General features: G+C 45.7%; 2 long non-coding RNA genes across 3 annotated transcripts in view; one reads left to right on the top strand and one right to left on the bottom strand.

The window, feature by feature from the left end:
* Positions 1-22,971, top strand: part of LOC126532091 (uncharacterized) — a 176,419-nt gene that overhangs the window by 24,076 nt on the left and 129,372 nt on the right. The gene's annotated exons all lie outside the window — the stretch shown is intronic.
* On the bottom strand, positions 251-14,282 carry LOC126531196 (uncharacterized). The gene is made up of 3 exons (XR_011894796.1): positions 14,054-14,282; positions 9,450-9,624; positions 251-403 (listed from the first exon to the last, which is right to left on the bottom strand). It is a non-coding gene; the product is annotated as an uncharacterized lncRNA (long non-coding RNA).

Below are 22,971 nucleotides of genomic sequence, written 5' to 3'. Positions count from 1 at the left end.
AGTCTATTACGCCCGTGTAAACCGCGGTGACGATTAGGGAACTCAGTGCTGGAGATAATCCGTATCATAGACATCGAAAACGCAGAGGCCGTTTTAGATCAGGTTAAGCACTCTCTTGGTAACGTGGCCGTCAATATAACGTTAACTGTTTACGAAAGGAAAATGAATGCTCTTTCTTCTTCAACGAGAGGTAGGTTAAATGTGTTCAGAATTTGAACACTTGACACTTACTCTGTGTAAAAGACTTGAGATTAAATTCTTTGACCAGCGTTTTCGCAACGTCTTCTCCAATGTTCGTGGTCGACGTAGTGACGTATTGGAGGCTATGGAGGTCATAACCATTGCGCCGTTTGTTGTCCAACAGGCACGTCACAGTGTAAGGCGTTGTGCTTAAGTATGTAACCTGTTGAGAACACAAACATTGAGCCTGCAGTCGTCGCTAACGGACCAAGAATAGCACAGCAGAATATATCATATGCAGGGTGTCCAAACTGTGATACACCAAGATAAGAAAAAAAAAGAGCAACTGCGTTACTTGAAAGAAACCTAGTGAATATTTTCTCCAATACAGTGGAGCAGCAGCCGGTAAATTTTCTGTTACTGAGATTTAATTAAGTAATTGTAATTAGTTACCTAACTCGGTAAGTACTGTCCTACTTATTGAAGTGTCAGTTCGGTATTTCTAGCCACAGCCAAGGGATATCAAACTGTAGTATTTTCAGTAGCGTACTTATTGCGTACTAATTTTTTTCGACTGATGATTAGTAAAATGAAATATGTAATATGAAAAATACCACGTGACAGCGCTCCCACCCGCATCATAATGTAGCAGCTTCAAATAAACGATTGAAAGCGACCGCTTTGCCTGTCGAAAAGCCGAAGAGACAGCGCATAACCTTGATATAATGGTATGGAAGGAGCACCAATAGGAGGTTTTGCCGCGTCGCAGCGATTCCTTCTCATTTCTACGTGACACCTGTTATCCGTCTCTCAAGGCCGACAAATCACATTTATGAGAAAAGCACCTTGATAACGCGGCCGAAGCGCCGCTCTTACCTCGGACGAAACGCGATAAGCAATGGAAAAGACATGGATGGATGGATGGAATAACTTTAATGAAAGGTCCTGCGAGCTACGGGGCGCAAGGTTCCATAGAGCGGGCTACTCCCACGTTAGGACAGGGAGCTGTAACTCCCTGGCCGCATCGTGGGCTCGCTGGACGGCCCAGAGCTGCTCCGCCAGGTTCGTGCTGCGTAATGCTTCTTGTAGCCTGGCGGAGTCTTGATCCTTGTTTGCGTGGGTCCGACCACACGGCCAGAGCAAGTGATGTACGTCTAGTGTGCTATGGCAATTTTCGCAATATGATGTTTTGTATAGGTCAGGCATGTAGTGATGTAGTCTGTTCTGCGTGGGATGCGTGTTTGTTTGGAGCATTCTGAACGTGAGGGCTTGAGGCCTGGTGAGCTTATTGTGAGGTGTGTTGTATATTCTGCGGTCTAGATAAAAATGCTTTATGATCTCGTTATATGTGGACGGAGGGTCCCGATTCTCGCTGGGATGGTCACGACCAGGATAGGTGGCGTCGCGGAGGGTTAGGTCTCGCGCGCTCCTGTGAGCCATCTCATTGAGATTGCGAGGGGCGTCCTCGATCTCTCCGAGGTGTGCCGGGAACCAGCAGATGGTGTGATGCTGCAGCGGTGCGGATCTATTGATTATTTGTAGTGCTTGGCTTGCAACTGCTCCTTTCTGAAAGGCTTTGACAGGCGAGCGTGAATCGCTGTAGACGTGGGTGGTGGTCGGGTCTGCGAGCGCGAGTGCGATGGCGACCCGTTCTGTTATCTCGGACTTGTGGGTCTTGAATGTGAGAGCGTTTGTGGCTTGACCTTGCTTATTGATCGTGGTGGCAACGAAGGTCTTCCTGGTCGGCTACTGTGCCACATCTACGAAACAGGCTAGGATCTTATCACGTATTTCTCGCAGGATGAACGATCCGCGTGCCAGCCTTCTGGGTTGATGGTGCGCGGGGTTCATGTTCAGCGGCAGCGGGCGAACCGTGTAGGAGTTGCGTGTGTCCGTCGGAACGCTTTGATATAGATTCTCCATTACTGTGGTGGCATGACCTAGTTTGGCTAGGATTTCTCTACCCGGTCTGGTTCCAGAGAGTCTTGTCCATTGAGCCCGTTCTTGAGCTTCGGCGATTTCTTCAAGTGTGTTGTGTACCCCCAGTTGCAGCAGGAGCTCTGTCTCGGTGTTCTTGGGGATTCCCAGTGCTAGTTTGACTAGCTTCCTCAGTTGTACATTGAGTTTGTCCTTCTCCGCTACCTTCCATCTGTGCATGGCCGCCTCGTAGGTGAAGTGGCATACCGCAAAGGCGTGTGTTAGCTTGGGGAGATTTTCTTCCTTAAGGCCGTGTTGTCTGTTTGCTACGCATCGTATGAGATTCAAGGCATTATTCGACTTTGTCACGATCTTCTTCACTGTCGCGGCGTTAGAGCCGTTGCTCTCAATGAGCATCCCAAGGACTCTGATTTTGCTGACGTGTGGAGTGGTTCCTCCATCTTTTGTTCTGAGAGTAATGGCGTGTGTGTCTCTGATTTCGTTCATTGGTTTGGGACCACTCCTCGATGGTTTGTAGACGAGGAGCTCCGACTTCGCAGGCGAACTTCGCAGGCCGGTGGGAGCGAGGTATTCCTCGATCGCGTCGATCGCTTGCTGCAGAGCGCTTTCAATTGATCCCAGGCTACCTCCGGGGACCCAAAGCGTTACGTCATCTGTGTATATCGTGTATTTTACGTTCTCGATTTGATCCAGTTTCGTGCCTAGGCCGGCTAACGCAAGGTTAAAAAGCGTCGGAGAGATGACAGAACCTTGTGGGGTGCCCCTGCCTCCGAGTTTGTATTTCTGGGACTTGATTTCCCCTAGACTGAGGGTGGCCGTTCTGTCGCTCAGGAACAATTTTGTATAAGTGTAGAGTCTCATGCCGAGGTAGAGGTTGGAGATCGTGTCGAGTATGTAGTCATGTGATAAATTATCGAATGCTTTTTCGAGGTCTAGCCCTAGGATCACTCTCGTGTCTCGTGTCTGCGTGAATGATCTCATGCTTGAGGAGCTTCATGGCGTCTTGGGTGGATAGCCCGGGTCTAAAGCCGATCATTGCTGTGGGGTAGATATCTTTATCTTCGAGATGTTTCGAGAGCCTGTTTAGGACCGCGTGCTCGGCTACCTTGCTGACGCAAGACGTCAGCGAGATAGGTCTCAGGTTATTGATGTTGGGCGCCTTGCCAGGCTTTGGGATGAGCACGATGAGGGCCGTTTTCCAGTCTTCGGGTAGTGCTCCATTCCTCCAGATTTTGTTGATTTTCTCTGTGAGGGTTTCGATTGAGGTTTCGTCGAGGTTTCTAAGTACCTTGTTAGTTACGCCGTCCGGTCCCGGCGCTGACTTGCTGTTTAGGTTCTGAAGCGCCGTGCGTATCCCTTCGGTTGAGAAGTCCCGATCTAGCTCTGGGTTGGCTTTGACGCGACATGCTTCGGCGGTCGTGCCTCTAGCATTTTTGGCCAGCGGGGGGTACTTGTCGGTGAGACGGTCAATGAGCTCATTTCCGTGGTAATTGAGTTCCTCGTGCATGATCCTGTTCAGCGTACGACCCTGGTCCGCTTTGGTTCTGGTTCTGTTTAAAGTTGTTTGAGGAGGTGCTACGTCGTCCCGCTGTTGATGCTTTAGACAGTAATTGTGGTTTGATGACGGTGATTCTTTTTTTGGTACTGGAATTATCTTACCTATTTTCCAGTCTTGCGGCACCACTCCAGATGATAATGATTGCTGAAATATATGGCAAAAAAAAAAATACACTAGAGATGTGCGCAGTGTGCTTAAGCATTTTGGTATGGATTCTCTCGATGCCGGCAGAGGATGGAAATTTGAGGGACTATATTAGTTTGGTGATAACGTATGCCTTAAGAGTTCAGTCTGGCATGGTTGGGTGGTTGAGGTAAGGACAGTCCAGGAGGTCAGTGTTAAGTTCAGAAGTGAACACGGAAGAGTTTAGTGCTTCAGGTGCGCTATGGTCAGGAACACGTGTTATTGTCGCCATCATATAATAACAATGGTTTATCGTTATTTGGGTTAATGCATTTCCAGGATTGTTTGCGATTGTTTTGCATCATGCTAGGGAATGTTGTTGACTAAAAGGTTCGTATATCTGTTGCGGCCAAAGAATCAAACGCCTTTTCTCTGGCGTGGTATTTTTCCCAGGCAGGAGTGGTATTGGAATGTTTGGCTTTGCGAAATAATATTTTCTTTTTATTGTTTAGTCGTTTTAGTGACTTGTTGAACCATAAAAAGGAAGGTCGCGTGGTTAAGGTGATAGTTGGTATGCAAGTCTCAGCGAGTTCAATCATTTTATTTTTAAAAAGCGTCCATTTGGTGTCTCTTGTGCGTTTCGGGATATCTCTGATGTGTACCACTTGTAAAACGCGGTTAGTGCATTGTTAATACTGAAGTAATCACCTTTATTGCAAAGTGTTATTTTCTTTTTTTTTGTTTTTTCCCCTCCTAGTTTGTTGCCAGGATAATTCTGCATGTAGTACTGAGTGGTCACTTATTTCTGGTAGATGTGTTACAGAAGAAACTATGTCGGGAAGGGATATTAAGATAAGGTAGACTGTGTTAGAGCACTGTTCGTTTTTTTTGCGTTGGGGTAGATACTAGCTGCGTCAAACCAAAGGTGAGGCATGTGTTAAGAAAATAACTTTCGATGTTATTGTTTGGCAGCATTAAGGCTAGTTCGGGCCATGTTATACCAGGAAGTTTAGTCACCGAAGGGGAGTAGTTTCGCATGACTGAATGATGTCGTAACAGATTGCAGTGCCTCGAGAAAGTGAGTAGTAAAGGAAACATGTGCGTCGGGAGGTCGATAGTATATAACGATAATTGGTAGGTATGAAGAACTGTACAAAAACGAATAAACTTTCTAGAGGCGAAGTGATATCGACAATAGGGCAACAAAGTCTGCGATGGGCAGCTATCAGAACACCTCCTCCGCATTTGCCTGCACAATCCAGCCTAAAGGTGTCAAAATCAGGGAGGAATGAATTAAGCTGTGTTAGCAACGGTTGAATTCAGCCACGTTTCTCTTAGTACGAGAAGCTTACAATATGGAGAATTATTGAGGCTACAGAGTGCTTCGTGTTTGGGCAGCAAGCTTCTTATGTTAGTATAAACAAATGATACAGGGATGCTATGTGGTTTTGTGGTAGTGTGTGATGGTAGCTATGAAGATAATATAAGTTTCTTGTGGCGTTGTCATACTTAAGTTCTGTTTTCTGTGATTAGTTTATCGTACCCAAGTTTAAAAGGTTTCTGTTGGAACTTGCCGAACTCGATTAGTTGGTTAGATGAGTAGTCTTCTGACATGATGTGGTTGGCCCTCCTTAGTTGATCAGCATTTGAAAGAATACGTTGTTTTACTTTGAAATGTGCTAATTTGACAATTATAGGTCTGGTTTTATTAATGCTGTATTTGCCAATTCAATGAGCGCGCTCGATACCTAAAAGGTCTAACTTAATGTTAAGCTTACAAGTGCAAAGTTCCGCAATCTTGTTCTACGATTCTTGTCGCGTTTCCCGCTCAATGTCAGCTACGCCAAAAAAAAAAAAAAAAACAGCAGGAGTTGAGGATGACGAGCCCTATCTTCCGAATAATTTAGTCGTGATGATGTGTGGGAAATGGCTTTTGTGTTTTTATCGACAACTGCCCTGATGCAACTAGTTTCGGTCTTCAGTGCAGTTATGGAGGAAACATTGTCTTCAATTTTTGTCAATAGCCTCTTACTGTCGTCACAAATTTTATCGTTCTGCGATAGTTTGGTTCCAATTGATTCCATTTCGCTTAGAAGAGACGCCTGACCTGAGCTAGCTCATTTCTTGCAATGGTGCAATTATGTCACAGGATGTCTGCGTAGAACTGGAATGAGTGTTGGGGCCGGGATTTGATTCCACGTCTCAGAGAGTGCGAGAAGTTGTAGGATGACAGACGTGCATCCACCACGACAAACGCGGTGGATTTCCGCTCAAGGGTGGTGCGGCGCAGTAGTCAACGGCACTTGTTTCGATTTCGAGGCATTGGAGGGTAGATGAGGTTGGCCCGTCCGTAGTACTAGGCGCGTTGAGGGTAAGACGAGCCGGTATAGACGAGCCGGTATCGAGGGACGGTATACAGCAGGCTGCAGACGTGAGGCTGTACTTAGCGTTGGCCAGGATTGGTATTTCCTGGCACGCGATTGAGGAGGCTCCGCCAGGCAGGTGCATCACGCAAGGCAACACACCGTAAGCCGGGCGAGCCCGCAGATTTTGTGATACAGACTCCAAGAGAACAGCAGGTGCCAACGGGAAAGCAGAAAACTGTGAGCACCTTTAAGGCCGAAAGGCATCGACGTCGGTGAACCAAATTGTCGGAGTGCTGCCAAGCCCACTGATAACAGCGAGGGGGTGACGTGTTTTATGCGTGAAGGTTGATATCTGTGCCGATGCGTCGGCTGGGCCAGGGTAGCATGGAAACGATAAATTAGTGCTTCAGTGAAAATACCGCAGTTAGATGTCCTTTGGCGGCGCCTACAAATGTTTCACTGACACCTTGATATTTAGGGGGCGGTACTCCTCGAGTTAGATAATTAATTACAATTACCTAATTAGATATCCGTAGCGAGAAATTTAATGGCGACTACTCCACTGCGCTGGAAACAATGTGCACTAGGTTTTCTTCAAGTAACTCAATTGCTCTTCTTTTTAAAAAAGAGCAATTGAGTGTGTTGGTTGGAGAAAGTTGGTTGTTCCAGCTCTTGCATGACAGTTGGGGCAACCTGTATAATGGCAACGGGCACGTCTCAGAAATTGGTAGTGTTCGTAATTTGATTGGCTTCTGAAACTCAATCTTTTCAATCTCCTGGTACCAGTTAAATGGCTCCTCGTGGCATAATTCCACGGTCGTTTGCCAAGCGACACCACGTAAATCAGTGGCAATGGGAACCATAAATGAATATCTGCGCAGCAATTACAACAATTCAGTCACTGTCTCGCTTTCGTGTTGCGCAGCCTTATCCGACGATTGTGGCGTATTTTTGCAGATTTTCAGATTAGGTTGCCATTGTTAGGTTGCCAGTGCCATTCTAGTGTGGAGACCCGCCGCGGTAGCTCAGTGGCTATGACGTTGCGCTGTTGAGCGTCGTGAGGCGGTGGGTTCGACACTGGTTGCAGCGACCGCATTCCAATGGGGGTGGAATGCAAGAACGCTCATGCACCGTGCATAAGGTGCACGTTAAACAACCCAGGGGGTCAAAATTAACCCGGAATTCTCTGGTACAGCGTGTCTCATAAAGAGATCGTGGTTCTGACACATGCAAGCCCAGTATTTAATCACAATGTCGCTCAATGGCGCCGATGAGCGGCCACTCAAATGCACCCTATGTCGTGTTCAATTAACCTTTGGCGGTTCTCTGGTGCTGCTATAAGATAACGCTTCAGGTGTAAGATCACTGAAGGTCATGTCTTGAAGGCTTCGCATAGTTTTTGTTCACCTTTCTGGCAAAGAAGTGCTTAAGTCTTTTCAACAGTTGTTTTTGGGGGCCTCTGAATCTGCGTAAGCAAGTAAGGGCCACCACCAAAGTCTTCTTGTCTGCACAAATCAGGAACAGAAAGGAATAAGTGGGAAATAACATGGAGATTAATGTGGCATGTGGTGGCTTTTACGCTAATTAGAGCGACAACTAATTTCCTAGATAAGGCATCCCGTGTGTGATCCAAGAGGCCGTATTATGATCCGAAATTGAAGCCTCGATTGGCTTGAAGCTTTTGTGCTTTTCCGAGAGTTACTGCGTCAGTTTGTCTTTGAATTATATTTGCTTCCTCAATTATTTGTATATTGGCCACAAGCGCATAGAGAACGCAACTGAATTCAAATTTCATGTTACTTAAACAACGATAACTTCTTGAGTATCTCTGCACCAGAAATACGTTCCGAGCATGAGATGTGCGTGATGCAAAACGCAGCAGTGAAAGGGCAACATTGTCATCCACCCGTCGGTGTAGCACAAAGTTATGAAGGCACCCCATACAAGTTTCACTAAAAGAAAGAAAGAAAATATTCATAGGTTTACACTGTGACTTCGTGCTACTGTTGAGTAGACGTCAATATTTTCATTTCGGGAAACTTCCTCCACCTTTCGGATTTCCGCAGTACAGATTTGCCGAAATGCGGCATTGCAGCTATTCAGGGGAAGCATGCCAAACTAAACTATTGGATAACGTATAAACAGCATGAAAGTGGCACTAAAATAACATAGCTACAAAAATAACGCAAATCTTCTTGATTTGATTTCAGTAAGTGACATAAAAAGCGTTCTTGAAAGTTGTTCTTTCACACAATGAACATATTTCAGGTGCTTGGGAAGCACCTGAGCACCTGTAATCGAGGGCAAGAGACAACTGGCTTCCTACCATCCAAATAATAAAATATCGAAGCCGACTATCAGAAATATATTAATTATTTGCCTCGCCCTTTGTTCAACACGTAATTATACTTAGATTCTGACTAATAGGTTCAATGACTGGGGAAAGATCTTCAGCCCAACATACAGCCAGCAATGTACTAAGGTTGCTTTGAAGGTGTTGGCATGACTAGCCTGATTTCAGGATTTACGAGACGAGAGCGATGAATGCCACCTCTTGCATAGTCTATACGTGTACAGAGTTGATTCTTAGGGAAGCATTAGGAACTCTGCCAAAAATTAGCAACATGTGCTACACTATGAGACATTACATCTCTGCCAACATGACGAAGGTTAGAACAAGCTTTTTGTCAGTGAAAAAGCATGGGATTGTATTCAATTCTATCTGAAGAATGGATTATTTCTTTATGTGACTGATCTATCGGACTCATGTCATTCATTGGGATACATTGATAACCAGTGATAACACGTGAAAACATTAATGTAGATGTTGGCGTAGGAGTTATTCATGCGGAAGTTCATAATTTTTTAAATCTACGAGAATATCTTTGGTGAGAGCGAGGCACGACAGGGCAAGGTTAGATAACGTGGAGTCCCGTATAGCCCTATCACTAAAATTATTCATCAACGCTCTAAACTGTGAAAAAAAAAGAACTGAAATGACTGACTTGTGTTGGCTCTTTTTGAGCATCGATACAAGCAAATTTACCTGTTGGTATAAATTCAGGTTGGGGGGTATGGCCTGTGGGGAATACTCTTTCCTGTTATATTGATACTGATGTGTTATCTCTTTTCTCTATTTGTATTATTCTGTCTTCCCTGCATTTCTCTCTTACAAAAGTAGCAAACCGAAGATTTTTCAATTCAAGTTGCCCGCCTTGCCTTTATGCTTTTATTTCTTGCCTGTCCTCCTCTCCCAGGGTTTTGACCTAATTATTGACGCTTACCCTGTGCTTGTGTATTGCCTCGAGTATAGCACTGTCATCGGCGGTCTCCATAAAGGCGGTCGACGCTCCCTGGGCGATAGCCTTGCAGACACCCCAAAGAAGTGCGTACGTGTGGACCAACGACGATGTGGAGAGGGACAAGTCTTCTGGACCTAGACGCATGTGCCCAGGGTGGCTGTAAAACGGCAAAAACGAAAAGAAAAGATTAATTTTTTTTTTGGTTCGGTGTACAGAACTTCACGACGCAACGAAAGCTATATGGCTAGTGTCAAGTAAGGAGAACGAGCTACGGGTTTCAAAGATGAGTGAACGGTTCGCCCATTGTGTGCCACTGATCCGTGCATGACGCTTACACTCAGTCGGTATCACAAAGGGGGCGGTCAGCGGCGGACAATAGAGGAGCCCTTGCTCTGGTTCTCCGTACGGACCGTTTAGTTTGGTCGAAGCGACTACGTGACTCATGGCTTTCATTGCAGTGCATAGATTTGGTTGAAATAGAGAGTAGGGACGGATACTGCTTGTTTTTTAAATAAAAGCACGTGGTGGCCTTTATTATAAGGTTTGTGTTCATATAATGGGCATATAATGTATACTCGTATTGTTAATACATTGTCTGTATGATGTTGGGGCCTTTAAGTGGTACCGGATGCTTATTTTCACATAGGAATACATTCAATGGACTGCCATACTTGCGGACAAGGCGGTACTTCCAGCTAAATGTTTTTTTTTTTGAAGAGACAGGCCTTTATATAGCCACAACCTAGAATAGCACTACCGTGAGAACACGACCTCTTTATCTCATTAGAAAAGCTATCTTTTTTTCGGTAAGCGTCACTGACGGGCAGCTAATGCACGTACCCTCGGCGTTTGCAATGTAGAATGCTTCTAATGTCTCCCGTTCTAGTCCATCTCTAGAACGTGCCAGAAACCTGGTGTCATGAAGATACGGACGGCAATTGTGATGTTTAGAGTGTTCAGCCAGATGGCCCCCCTTATTGTCATTTACGGCTCAATTGTGTTCACGCGCCCTTTAATTGAAACACCGTCCGGTTTGACCGATATCAACCTGTTGGAAACTTAGGGGTATCGCATACACGACATTACTTTTGCAAGCCGTGTACTGCGCTGCATGTGTCTTAGAGCATGGTTCGGGTTTTTCCTTTCTCAGCATAGGGCATATCTTGGTCAACTTACACGGTGCACTGAAGAGAAGATTACCACTGTGCCTTTGCGCAACCTTCTTGAGGTTGTGGGACACCCTATGCCAATAAGGAATCACATGTAATCTCTTCCTATCAACTGGCTTTTCTGTGTTATTGCCCTCTCTTGCCTGTTTGATCTTTTGAAGAAGCTTATCGCTGACGCTAGGAACCAAATGTGAAGGAAAACCAGCTAGGCGTAGCCTTGAAACCTGGTTATTAAAGCTGCTTTCTACTTTGTGGATGCAAGATTTATTTAGAGCTTCCTTTAGACAAGTCATTGCTACTCCTCTTTTTACTAGCTTGGAGTGGACACTGTCGTATGAAATTAGTTACTTGTTCAACCTCGGCTGGTATTCGAAACAGACATGCGTGTTCATTAGAGTGAGACTGAAGTCCAGAAAACGAATTTTGTTATCACAAGGCCTTTCGTATGTGAAGAATGAAATTCCAATTGAAAAGAAAAATACGTACCTTCTATAAATAATGGAACAAACTCAAGCTTAAAGTTCAGTCACATAGTTACCATGTGGGCCGCTCGAAAGAGGTTTAACATAAAAAAGAAACAGTAAAACCTAAGGTCGGGTCTCATAAATGCGATAAATACAGGGCATATGGCTAAATATTGGGTAAGAAAACGGAAAGGCTTATGAAGTCAGGCAGAGGATTCAACAAAGGTAAAGGTTTCTATTAGTCAACTTGTTCTTTCTTATATGAATTTAACAAGGTGAGCACGGCCTAATTAGGAATAAACAAAACAAAAAGAGATGGTAGAGAATGAGAAACACAACGTCTGTTTGAAAAGCAACGTTGAGAGCTAAATATAATCCAACTTTGCACTGTCGTGCAGTAGTGTGTGTTCCCGGGTTCAAAGCACATGGCGAGTTGTCGCAGCCAAATACACCATTTAGCTTATTTTTCAGTGATTTGTTTTGCGAACAAAGCTTCAGCAGGCCTGAGCGCATCTTTACAGGAAGATTTCTCAACGCTCGTCCTTGAAAGCAGCCTCGAGAGCATTACCTTGTAGGAGGAAAATATGTAAGCGCAAATTAAAAGACAGGGTCAAAGGCAGGAGCGGGTAAATCAAGGAACGCTCGCTCCAAAATGGTTTGTTTTGAAGCCTTGGTGTTTTCTTCCCCATATCCGTCGACCGTGAACAAAACAGCAACGTTTTGATGAGGTAATTCACACCTACTAAATCTATGTCGGACCAATCAGCCCTAGGAAATGAGCTTCATCAACAACCAAATACAGTAACTGTGTGAACGAACGAGTAACATTGTCTCGTAGTGGCGCATTTTTCTATTCGGACGTCGTGTCCCGTTTTCTTTAACCTCAACCTATTTCACTATCTTTTCCTTTCGCGTCTTGCTTTAAAACATTAAAATACAGTTTTTATAAGCCACTGCGCACATCTACCGTAGGTTTTCGGTATTATTGCAAACAAGTCATGTTGCAAGCGCTATGGCCGAGGTTGGATTCTTACCGCCATTAAACCACGCCGACAATGGAATGGAGGTCCGTGGGCTGTTTGCTTTTCTGCAGGAAGCCGACCTTTTTCTTAGGAGTCGGTGCTCCTTTTACCCCTCCCACAGAAACACTATTTTTTGGGTATACTTGTATATATACTATAATAGGCCCGAGATTGTTAGCCAGTGCCCGTAATGGTCTTAGGAGACATGCACGTGCTTCAAGGTATTCAAGTTCAACCAACAAAGAGAGAGAGAGAGAATAACTTTACTGATAATCCAGGATGGTGTCAGGGGAGGGGAAGGTTGGGGAGTCCCTTCTTGGTTGGAATGTTGGGAATGATTGTCGAGCGTGCTGGTGCCTAGTTACCCAAAGGCATGTAAGGGCATTTGCTTTATTCGTGTCAAATAGGGTTCTAGTCGTCGGATGGAATTTGAGCGCCCTTTCGTGTGGTACACCTGAGAGCCATATACGTAACAGTTGGAAGGTAAAAGAAAGATAAGCTGCATACAGATAAGCAACTTGCTCTCTTAGCAGGTTTCGCAAAAGTGGACAGTTGTTACCCTTTTGAAAAAACGAATACGGAAGAGCCCATCTCGCGATGACTGGCATGAGTAATGTGCTTAGCATTGAATCAGTATAGTGAGACAACGTATTGCTACCGTCGAAACGAGTTATGTATGAAGCGTGTACTGCAGTGGGACTCCTTTTTCGTGCTTCCCTAAGAACACTCGGCGCCATCTAGCGTCGCCGCCGCGAAGTCTGCGCGTGGCCTCCAAAATGCATGGCGCGCCCGTGTGCGTGAATGCTGAGAAACGCGTCTTGCGGCAACCGAGATCCTTTGTCACGCTTTATTCGGAACACCCTGCGCCATGTTGCCTCTTACTCTGCACAATCACTCTCTCTTTCTCCCTGCGCCGTATAGCGGCGCACCCAAAAGTCCGCGCATGGTCACCGAGACAAGAATTGTGGGGCGCCGGTGCCTGCGAGCGCTGAAAATCGTTACCTCACTTGCACATCCAGTGATACCTACTCAATGACCCAAGTTGGCGAGAGTTTCATTGAACAGCGGCACGTACCCAGTGCATTCATGGCGCCGTTCGCCAAAGCGTTGGCGTGAAAGACGTTCTTGAAAAGCGGCATATCAGTGCATTTGTGGCGCAGCCTACTAAAGCGTCGGGTTACTGTCTCTGAGGAACATTTGTGACTGGGACGTTTGTTCTATTCCACTCAGCATCAAAGAAATTTAATTAGTCGCTGGCGCCTTCCCTCTGGCACACACCCAGTTACCCAAGTTTTTGTCAAAGATGTTCACTGAAGAGCGGCACGCGCCTACTGGCTGGCACCTGCTCAGTGACTCATGCCGGCATCAAAGAGGTTCACTGAAGACCAGCACAGACCGAATGGCACATGCCTAGTGCTGCACGTCGGCGTTAAAGTGTTTCTTCGAAAAGCGGTACATACGCAGTCCCGCATCTACAGTGACCAGTGTTAGTTGAAGAGTGACAGATATGTGCATAATGCCACAAACTCAGTGACCCAAGGTGGCCAGATGGTTGGTTTCGAACTCTGTTCCCTCAGTACAGCAGCGTGACGCGTATACCCATTCGACCATGTACTACCCAGTGGCTCAGGTAGGTGTGAAAACGGTTACATACATACATACATACATACATACATACATACATACATACATACATACATGCACACATACATACATGCATACATGCATACATACATACATACACACATACACACATACATACATACATACATACATGCATACGTACATGCATACGTGCATACGTGCATACGTACATGCATACGTGCATACGTACATGCATACGTACATGCATACGTGCATATGTGCATACATAGCCCGAGGAAAGTGCGAGGAGTGCCGTATAGAGTACAAACGCATTAAAAAATTCTAACCTGCTTGACTGAACGATAGCCAGGAGGGACTCGTGACAATGCACAACCAGTTTCGGTTTGCCAGTCGTGCCGCTTGTAGATGTGATGTAAGAGATCTGGTTTTCTTGATACTCGGGAGGCGGTGGCATTGGGCCTCCTTCTTCGCGCCCTTTCTTCAGCAGCTCATTCCATGTGATTACGCTGTTCGTTGCGCCGTTCGTTTTATGCACCGGTTCGTGCAGTGCTATAATGTGCTGCAATGCAATCAACAGATGGATTTTCAGAATGCGCTGGTCAGGAAGCTGGGGGAAGATAGATTTATGCGTCATGTAGCGCAAGAATCGTACTGAAAATTACAAGCATGTACCTTTCAGCTATAAGGTGGGAAGAAGGGGGGAGGCAAAGAAAGCTTAGCAAGGTCTGAGATTAAAACTTCGTAACCACGCATTAAAGCAGCTTGATACCGCAATTTTGTAACCGGACCTACTAAAGCCTTTAAACGTCCACTTTTAATACACTGGCTCACAAGCAATGTAAGTTAATACAATTTTGTTTGAGCGTTTTCAAAGACTTTGCTTAAATCGGAGAGTTGTATAATAAACAGGTTGGCTGCAAAAAATTTACATCCTCGTACTTCAAAAATATGTGTAACATCTATTTTGATTGATTGATTGATTGATTGATTGATTGATTGATGAGGCTTAATGTTCAACAGCAGCATCAATTTTGTCCGCTCGCTCTAGGCACCCTAAAGTGCTGACTCCGATAATACACTGGCCCTGTGGCCTCTGACGACGAAATGGTACGTTTGCTCAGAGCCTCGCTGGAAACCCTTGAAGACTTGGTTTAGTACACCTGGATGGAACTGAATATATACATGCTTGGCAGTCTGGCTGTAAAAAAACTGTACTTACGCTAGCATTAGCGTCAGTATTATCTTTTAACGTAGAGGGAACCCACGCTGGCCAGGAGGCACTGCGGTATTTTTTTTTTATTGATTTATATATACTGCCATCTCGTACCAGATCAAAGCAGGGTGGATATACATAAGTATACATACAAGCATGTAAACACATACAAGTTCATAAGTGGTTTTGGCACGTAAAACCCCATAATTAAAATTATTATTATTAAGTTCATAAGTGCTTTACTCAAATATGCTGACCCCATTCAATGAAGACGCGACGAAAATGGCACGATGTCGTCAACTCTGAAAGAGGAGCGCTTATATCTATGCTTGATAGCGCCCGGCGCCAAAGGTCAAGCTCTTTCAGTGGCAACACGCGTTTCGAGTAACGCATGATCTCCTGCGTTCAAGCACGCCGGCGCTTGAACCCTGTAAAATTACAGATCTTTACTTATGGATAAGCTGCCGCTGCTGCTTCCCGGCAACTGCAGCTTATACAACCGTGATCGTTACTGGGAAACGCTTGCGGGTGCGGATGCGTGGAGGCGAGCGCCATCTGATAGTGCTGCAAGGAACCCAGCGGCGCACGGGGCGTGTGCGTTCCGCTGTGATTGGTTGAGTTTCCGGTCGACGGAGTCGAAGAAATCCCGGGAACCTAGTCATATACAGTTTGGCTGTGAAAATCGTAAGGCAAGACACAGATAAACGAATAGGAAGGGTGCCGGTTGAAACAGGGCTTGGAACCCGCCTCGGTGTAATACGTGAAGTTCCTGCAACCATTGCCTTTTACGAGCCGTCTAATCTGAAGGATGTGCCAACTGCGGCTCCTTGCGCAAAAGGTGTAAACAGCGGCGGCAAAAGCAACTTGTTTTGCGGTTGCAGCAACTTCATTCCAACACTAACACTATATTCGCGAGCTACAGAGTGGTTAATGTCGTAGTCACAAGATTGTTTTACACTTAAGACGGTTTACACCCTTTGACCTATTGCATAAACTAGCAACTTTTAAGGATCTCACCAGAGACTACGGTTTGTTGCATGCTGGGCAAGCGCTTCTAGGCGAAGCGGAGAAGGCAGCCGAGGACTGCGCAACACTGCGTATTGGACGTCCCTCATCGAAGTACTTAAACAGCGATACTACGCCGTTGAAATGAACTAGAAATCGGAGAAAAAATACTGGTCTCTTTCACAAGCATTGTTCATAACACGAAGCTGAAACGTGTATTCTAAGAAGCACGTTCACAGATGCAAGTCCCTAAATGTGCACTGTCTTTTATTACTGCGCGGAAGCCTTAGACGGCTCGTGGGTCGAAAAATCCGACGACCGTCCGGTGTTATGGCACCAGAATTCAAGCGACCAGTGAGTATGCACAAAACATTTCGGCACCATTGTCAGACTGCACTGAGATATAGTGCCGAATGACACGGGCTCCTGTGTTTACGCTCAAGACCAAGATAGTACAAACTATCCGCTCAATTAAAAAAAAAAATGGAAGTGACGCCTTAAACACATTAAATGGCATGATAAATGATTAGAGGTGATACTCTTAAATGTGAATTAAGTTTTGTAAGTGTTAACTGTGAATCTGAGGTAAATTACGGGAATTATTAGGTGATTTAAGTGAAGTAATGCAGTTAATGACATTATTAGTGATTGGAGGTGATACGTTTAAATGTGTATTAAGGGGTGTTAAATGTGAATATAAGGTAAATTATCTGAATCAAATGGTGAATTAAGTGAAGTAAAGGGAATTAAGGTGAAGCAAATGTAAGTTTATGCGAATCTAAGGCGAAAAAAGGGAATAAAATGTCAATTCTGTGTCTACCATGTCTACCGCGAGCTGTCGTATGGTCTCTACGTGTACATTCGGTTAGGCGCGTCATGAAATAACTTCAGAGCCATTCCACTGCGTGAAGGAGGATGACCAGCGGAGCTGTATATATATATATATATAATGTTGATAATAAATATGTTGCTTGAAAATAAAAACACGTAGCACAATGACTTCCGTTTTCTCACGTTTCTTCTGTTTCATTAGATTGCAAACTCAATGCTGTTCTTTATTTTTAACCTTCTTTTGTTTGCTTTCTTGGAATTATTATTTGGCCACCAAGGTAAGCATCGCTTTATGATCGCTATGATATGCGGCCAGTGACTCTGTGGCGACACTGGAAAGGTTCTAGGCCAATGTGAGGTCTATACAGGAAAGATCACACATCGTGGGCACACCGATGTTTATGTAACATTGAATGCCGAACTTTTCCAAGAGAAACGTCATGAACTGCCACTATCCGTCTGGCCGAGACTCGACTGTGCTGAAATCACCTACAATTACGAGGGGTGTGGAGTCGGTAGGGGTTATCCAACCAAAGGTTCATCCGCTTGCCGTTTGCGGCACGGTCTTCGTCCGTATTACGTGCCACCCGCCGTCGCCGCGCACATTCCCGCTTCTGTTCAGGACAGTGTTCTTCGTAGGCGCACTGTTCTTCCACAGCCCTCACCGCACGCGGCCTATAGGCCGCGTGCGGTGAAGAATTTCCATCCACCCATTGCACGGGTGGAAGGGAATCGGGTGAGAAAAGATTACGTGGTTTGTCTAGAGAGCCCGTGATGTCAAACCACAATCTATACTAAACAGTGTCTACTCCGGTTTTACTTTTCTTATTACGATATTTTTTTTTCATTACAACATGTTTTGATGCTTCTAGCGATTAGACGCAGCTGGGACATACCGAGGTTTACGCTTTTGCTTTATGCTTTAGCTCCTTAAGCTCTGGGGTGGCCGCCATCTTTTTTGCCTACGCACAAAAAACCCGCACAATGACATGGCGCCTCGTATGAAACGCGGCACGGCAGACGTGGTCCAGTCTGTCTCGTCCTACTGAACGCGCTGTGTCGCGTGATGGAAAGCACGTTCTCGTAGGACCAACTACTTAAACCTACCGCGAAAAAAAAAGACAATGGGAAAACAAGTAATAGGAAGTAACATCGCAACCGAATGAGGATGTCAAAGTAACGTAATGAATGTCTCGTGAGCGCGCAGGCTTTCACCTTTATGCTCGATCTTTAGCCTGTGCTAAAACGTCAGTTAACTTTTAATTACAGTTTCAAGCAATGGCCGCGATAGTAAGCGCGCGAGGCGTGTGCTGCTGCGCCGCGTAAACAACACCCTGGAGGCTACCAGGCGTTTTAGGTATATCCGACGCGACGGTAAGTGCCTATGCGGCGAAACTGTGTCTTTAGAGCTCTGGCGGCATCGCGCACGCGTGCGCCAATACGCATCTTCAAAAAATAAGAATACACGCATTCGGCGAGTTCGATTATCGAGTAGCATCTCTGGGCTAAGTTCGAGCGCGTAAATAAATATAAATAAATGCGCTGAAAAGGAAGCGTCCTTGGCGTAAAGGGCCCCCTCCGCCCTGCCCTATACCAACCACTCCTCCTCATCCTTCCGCGAGCAGTCCCTCCCTCCACTGTTCATGTCATCCTACCGTTCTTTGACCATACCCGCTTTCAGCTCCCACCACCTCACAAAGTTGCGCCATGTCTCGGCAATGCCAGGAAAGTGGCGTGATGATGATTCCGCGACGTAATTATAGAGACGGATTGTAACTGTAGATGTGAATCGGTAGTGCATGTTGCTGGGCCAATTGGCTCTAGTGAACGATTTCAGGCCATGAATCCTATGGCAACTAAGCTTTTACGTGGCCACATACGTGGCTATATGTTTTATGGTCGACCCGCCGCGGTGGCTTAGCGGCTATACAGTTGCGCTGGTAAGCACGAGGTCGTGGGATCAAATCAGGCCCCGGTGGCCGCATTTCGTTAGGGGCGAAATGCAAAAGCGACCGTTTCCCGTGCAGTGGGGGCACGATAATGTTTAACTGGGGGTCAGAACCAAGCCGCAGTCCTTCACTATAGCGTGCCGAATTATCAAATCGCGGTTTTCGATTGTAAAACCTCAGAATCAGTTTTACGGTTTTACAATATACTGTGGGTCACGCTTCTTGCAAATATTTGCCTGTGGCATATGTTAGGATATCATTGTTCTTTCAAAATGTACATTTCGGGTTTACAGTGCACCTCATTAGCCATTTTCATAATTTTATTACAGACTGGTTTCACTGTTTCTTTAGGCCCCTTTACAGCCAAGTCACACCTAGCTCTCGTAATTCATCGCCCCACTGCAAACTGATAATCACTGGCCTTGTGCTCTTCGGCTGTATTTAGCTCTTGTGTTACAAATCACCACATTCATCATCATCGTTACAGAATACTGCAATTAGAGGCTATGTTACATGTATTTCATTGTACGACTCGTTTGTTTTGAGCAACAATAGCACGAGGTTCCCTCATAATTGTTTTAAAGCCAAGTATCTTATCTGCAAATCCACCTCAAATCTTGAAAGCTTTAAGAGAACATTTGTAAAAGAAAGCACTGAACTATATTTCAAAGAAATGAAAACGGATTAGCAGAGTCTTGTCGACGCCTAATTATCACCCCGATAAACATACGCTTTATTTTTCGAACGCAAGGAAATGAGGGTAATTATGATTGCGTGGCGTAGGTACATGGGACAGATTTTTCGCTAGAGCTCGACACAGCACACTTTCAGACTATAAGATTCCTTTCAGTTCCAAGCTCCTGGCGCTCCTAGTGACAATACACTATTAAATTAACTTGAACAAATAACATACGAATAACACTTCAATAGGCATTCCTGGTTAGCATCTGGGAGATGTAATTTACCTTTCTTGCCATTTAGCGACATCTACAGGCTCTGAAATAGCCGCTCTTCGCGCTGCTGTCGAATACATTGAAAAAGAACCGCCCAACAAATGAGCAATGTTTTGTGACTCGAAAGCAGCCCTCCAGAGCTTGCGAAGCTTACGACGTGGCAATTATGAACAGCTGGTGTCACAAATCAACGAAACCTGCCATTGCGCTTCTGAAAGAGGACATGATATCATATTTCAGTGGCTGCCGGGACATTGTGGCATCGTTGGTAATCACCTCGCCGATGACGCTGCCCGACGCGCCCAGGCTGGCTCACCGACACTCCTTATACCTTTATCCAGAGTCGATGCTGCAAGAGAGCTTCGCAATCTCGCTCGCACAATCACGTTAGGTTGCTGGCATACACCACAGAACTCTAAGTGTCGTTTACACAGCCTCGACCCATCACTGAAACTTACATTACCAGCGAACCTTCCACGACGTGACGCAACACTGCTGTGTCGGCTGTGGGTAGGAGTAGCATTCACCAACTCCTACAGCTATCGTATTGGAATGGCGGATTCACCAATGTGCGCTAAGTGCAAGTGTGAAGAGACCATCAGTCACCTTCTGTGCCACTGTTCTCGCTTCGATAATCAACGCGAGACTCTCCAGTGTGCCTTAAATAGACTGGATGACAGGCCATTTACGGAAGCGAAGATCTTGGGAGCCTGGCCTCACAGTTTATTGGCCCAGAAAGCAGTTCGAGCGCTTTTTCGCTACCTGAGGGCAACAGACTTGAGTGCCCGACTATAGACATCCTACACCTAAGTTCTCTCTCTCCCTCTTTCACTCCCCATTCCCCTCCCCACGTGTAGGGTAGCAAACTGGATTCAGTCTGGTTAACCTCCCTGCCTTTCCGTCTTCCCTTCTCTCTCTCTCTCTTGCCATTTAGCACGATTTTGCTTACAACATGGATTTGCGTTGCTTAGAAAAAGGTACGTTCTAAAGCAAAAAAATTTATGGTCGAAGGTCGTAACGCCATATTTGTTCCTATGACTGTTAAGAAATCGTGCTCTACGCAAAATAAATCTTTTTTGTTCGCTGAGGAAATGCACACAGACTTTCTAAATAATAATCAATCAGTCGAAACGGACTTTGTGTTTCCCTTAGCGCCTCTTTCTTAAATTTTGACGTTGTTTTAAAAGTGCGACCAACCCCCACCCCCACCCCTCGTCCTTAATGTTCTTTGTTGTTGTGGTGATGACACGAGTTTACCTGTGCACTTTGATATGGAGCTTTACCTTCTGTACAAAAATTGTTTGATGGAAGATCCAAGCAACAATTCAAAGTAGGTGTGGAATATATAGTTCAACGTGACCAGTATTTTCGGCGCGTACCTTTATAGAAACCAGTCTTCGCTGCAGTTCGAGGGCCTCTTGGACCCGGTCTGGCTCACAGCAGACGGAGGCCAGGGACAGGGTTTGCATTGCGTCAGCCAGGACATCTGCATCGGCGCATAATTCGCTGTTGATGAGCACATTCGTTGTGGGCGCAGGTTGTTGACGAACACAAGAATACCGGCATAATATGCGCATGCGTTTAGAATTTTTAGAAAAGAAATACCCACTGGAAACAATCTGTTGTTCATCAATAAATCTTATCAGTCGTGGCTGGAAATCACTCTGCTGAGCGATGATTCATACCTGTTCAAGCGGGATATGCCCTGCAAGAAATTTAAGCAGAAACGTTGTTCAGTGGCTTTACAGAGTTAAGCCTTGCCTCCTGTTTTTTTAAGTGAAAGCATTGCAACAGGCAAGATTAGGGCTGTACTAACGCTACTGAAGCTGATAAAACCTCGGACGGCAAGCGGAGAGCACACGAGCGAATAATTTCGCCGTTAGTTTCCTTTCCCTTGTGCTGTTTGAAACACCAAACCAATTTCTAAATCCTTTGCAAGAAAAACGAAGAATATGCCGGAAGACAGCAAGTTTATTAACTACCCAGGTGAAGGAGAATAAGGCTGGAGAATAACGTGCTGAGTACTTTCGGTAATGAGTGCAGATATATGAAAAAGAATTCGTATGTTAAGGTCTACGTTGACGAGCGTTGCGCTAGCATAGCGCCGATACTACACGCCTCGGAGAACACTGCTGCGGCGAGCCACTGTGGAGCCATCTTGGATTCACTCGGTGACGGCAGCAACCTGTGACATCTCGGTGTACATCTATGCGTCCTTTTTCACATTTTGTTTTTAATCCTCTTCTTTTTATTCTTATGCGAATAAAACGCAATGTATGACTCAGACAATGTGACACGATAAACTGTAAGCAACAAGTATAACTTGTTATCGCTAATAAAATTATGGGCGTTTACACTTTTTTGGGCACATATGATGAACAAGAGGCTTTAGACGATAGGCTTCACGAACTAGTGCAAAACCTTGGGCAGTGGTTTCAACGAGAAACCAAGTGCAGTGGAAGGCACAGAGAGTTACACAAGAGCTTCGGGGAGGAACGTCGGCGCAGGTGAGGTGTCATCGCGAACACTCTTCTGGCGCTCTCGATCATTTGAAGTAAAGGCCCGCGCGAGCTCGCGACGCTCTTAAGCATGTGTGGCTGTGACAGAAATAGGCGCACACTCAAATGTATCGGGCTTCTACGGAAGGATTGTGTCTATTGTGTGCGACGAGTGCTGGTTGTACAGTAAGAAAAAGGGTGAACAGCCAGTGATGCTCCGAGTAGCGGTATTGTAGGCGTAGGTTGCGAAGGGTAGAATGGCATCCCGAATTTGTGTGGTCCTAGGCTACGTATATTGCAAGCATGTCGCGAGCGTACGGTTAAAGCGTTCTGTAAGGCCATTGGTCTTCGGGTGGTAAGCATTATTTGTGCGGTGCGCAACGTGGCACTCCTTGAAGATGGCTTCGACGGCTTCTGACAAGATGAGACGTCCGCGATTGCTGAGCAACTCCTGTGGGCGACCATGACGCAGTATGAATCGGCGAAGCAGGAAGGAGGCAACATCGTGCGCTGCCGCTGGCAGGGTGGCACTTTCGGCGTATCGCGTGAGGTGGTGAACAGACACGATGACCTAGCGGGTACCAGCATATGTCAAGTGAAGTAGCCCGTACAAATCGATGCCGACATGCCCGAGTGACCGGGTAGGGCAAGGTAAACGTTGCAGACCGGCTGGCGAGAGGCGCGGCGAAGATTTCCGGCGCCGACAATCGGGGCACGAGCGAACGAACTTCCGAACGTAGCTGTACATCCCGCGCCAATAGTAGCACTGTCGAAAGCGCTGGTGAGTTTTGAATA

Source organism: Dermacentor andersoni, chromosome 5, assembly GCF_023375885.2.
Source record: "Dermacentor andersoni chromosome 5, qqDerAnde1_hic_scaffold, whole genome shotgun sequence".
Taxonomy (NCBI): Eukaryota; Metazoa; Arthropoda; class Arachnida; order Ixodida; family Ixodidae; genus Dermacentor; species Dermacentor andersoni.
The sequence above is the reverse complement of the archived record's forward strand: the minus strand, read 5'-3'. Positions and strand labels throughout refer to the sequence as shown.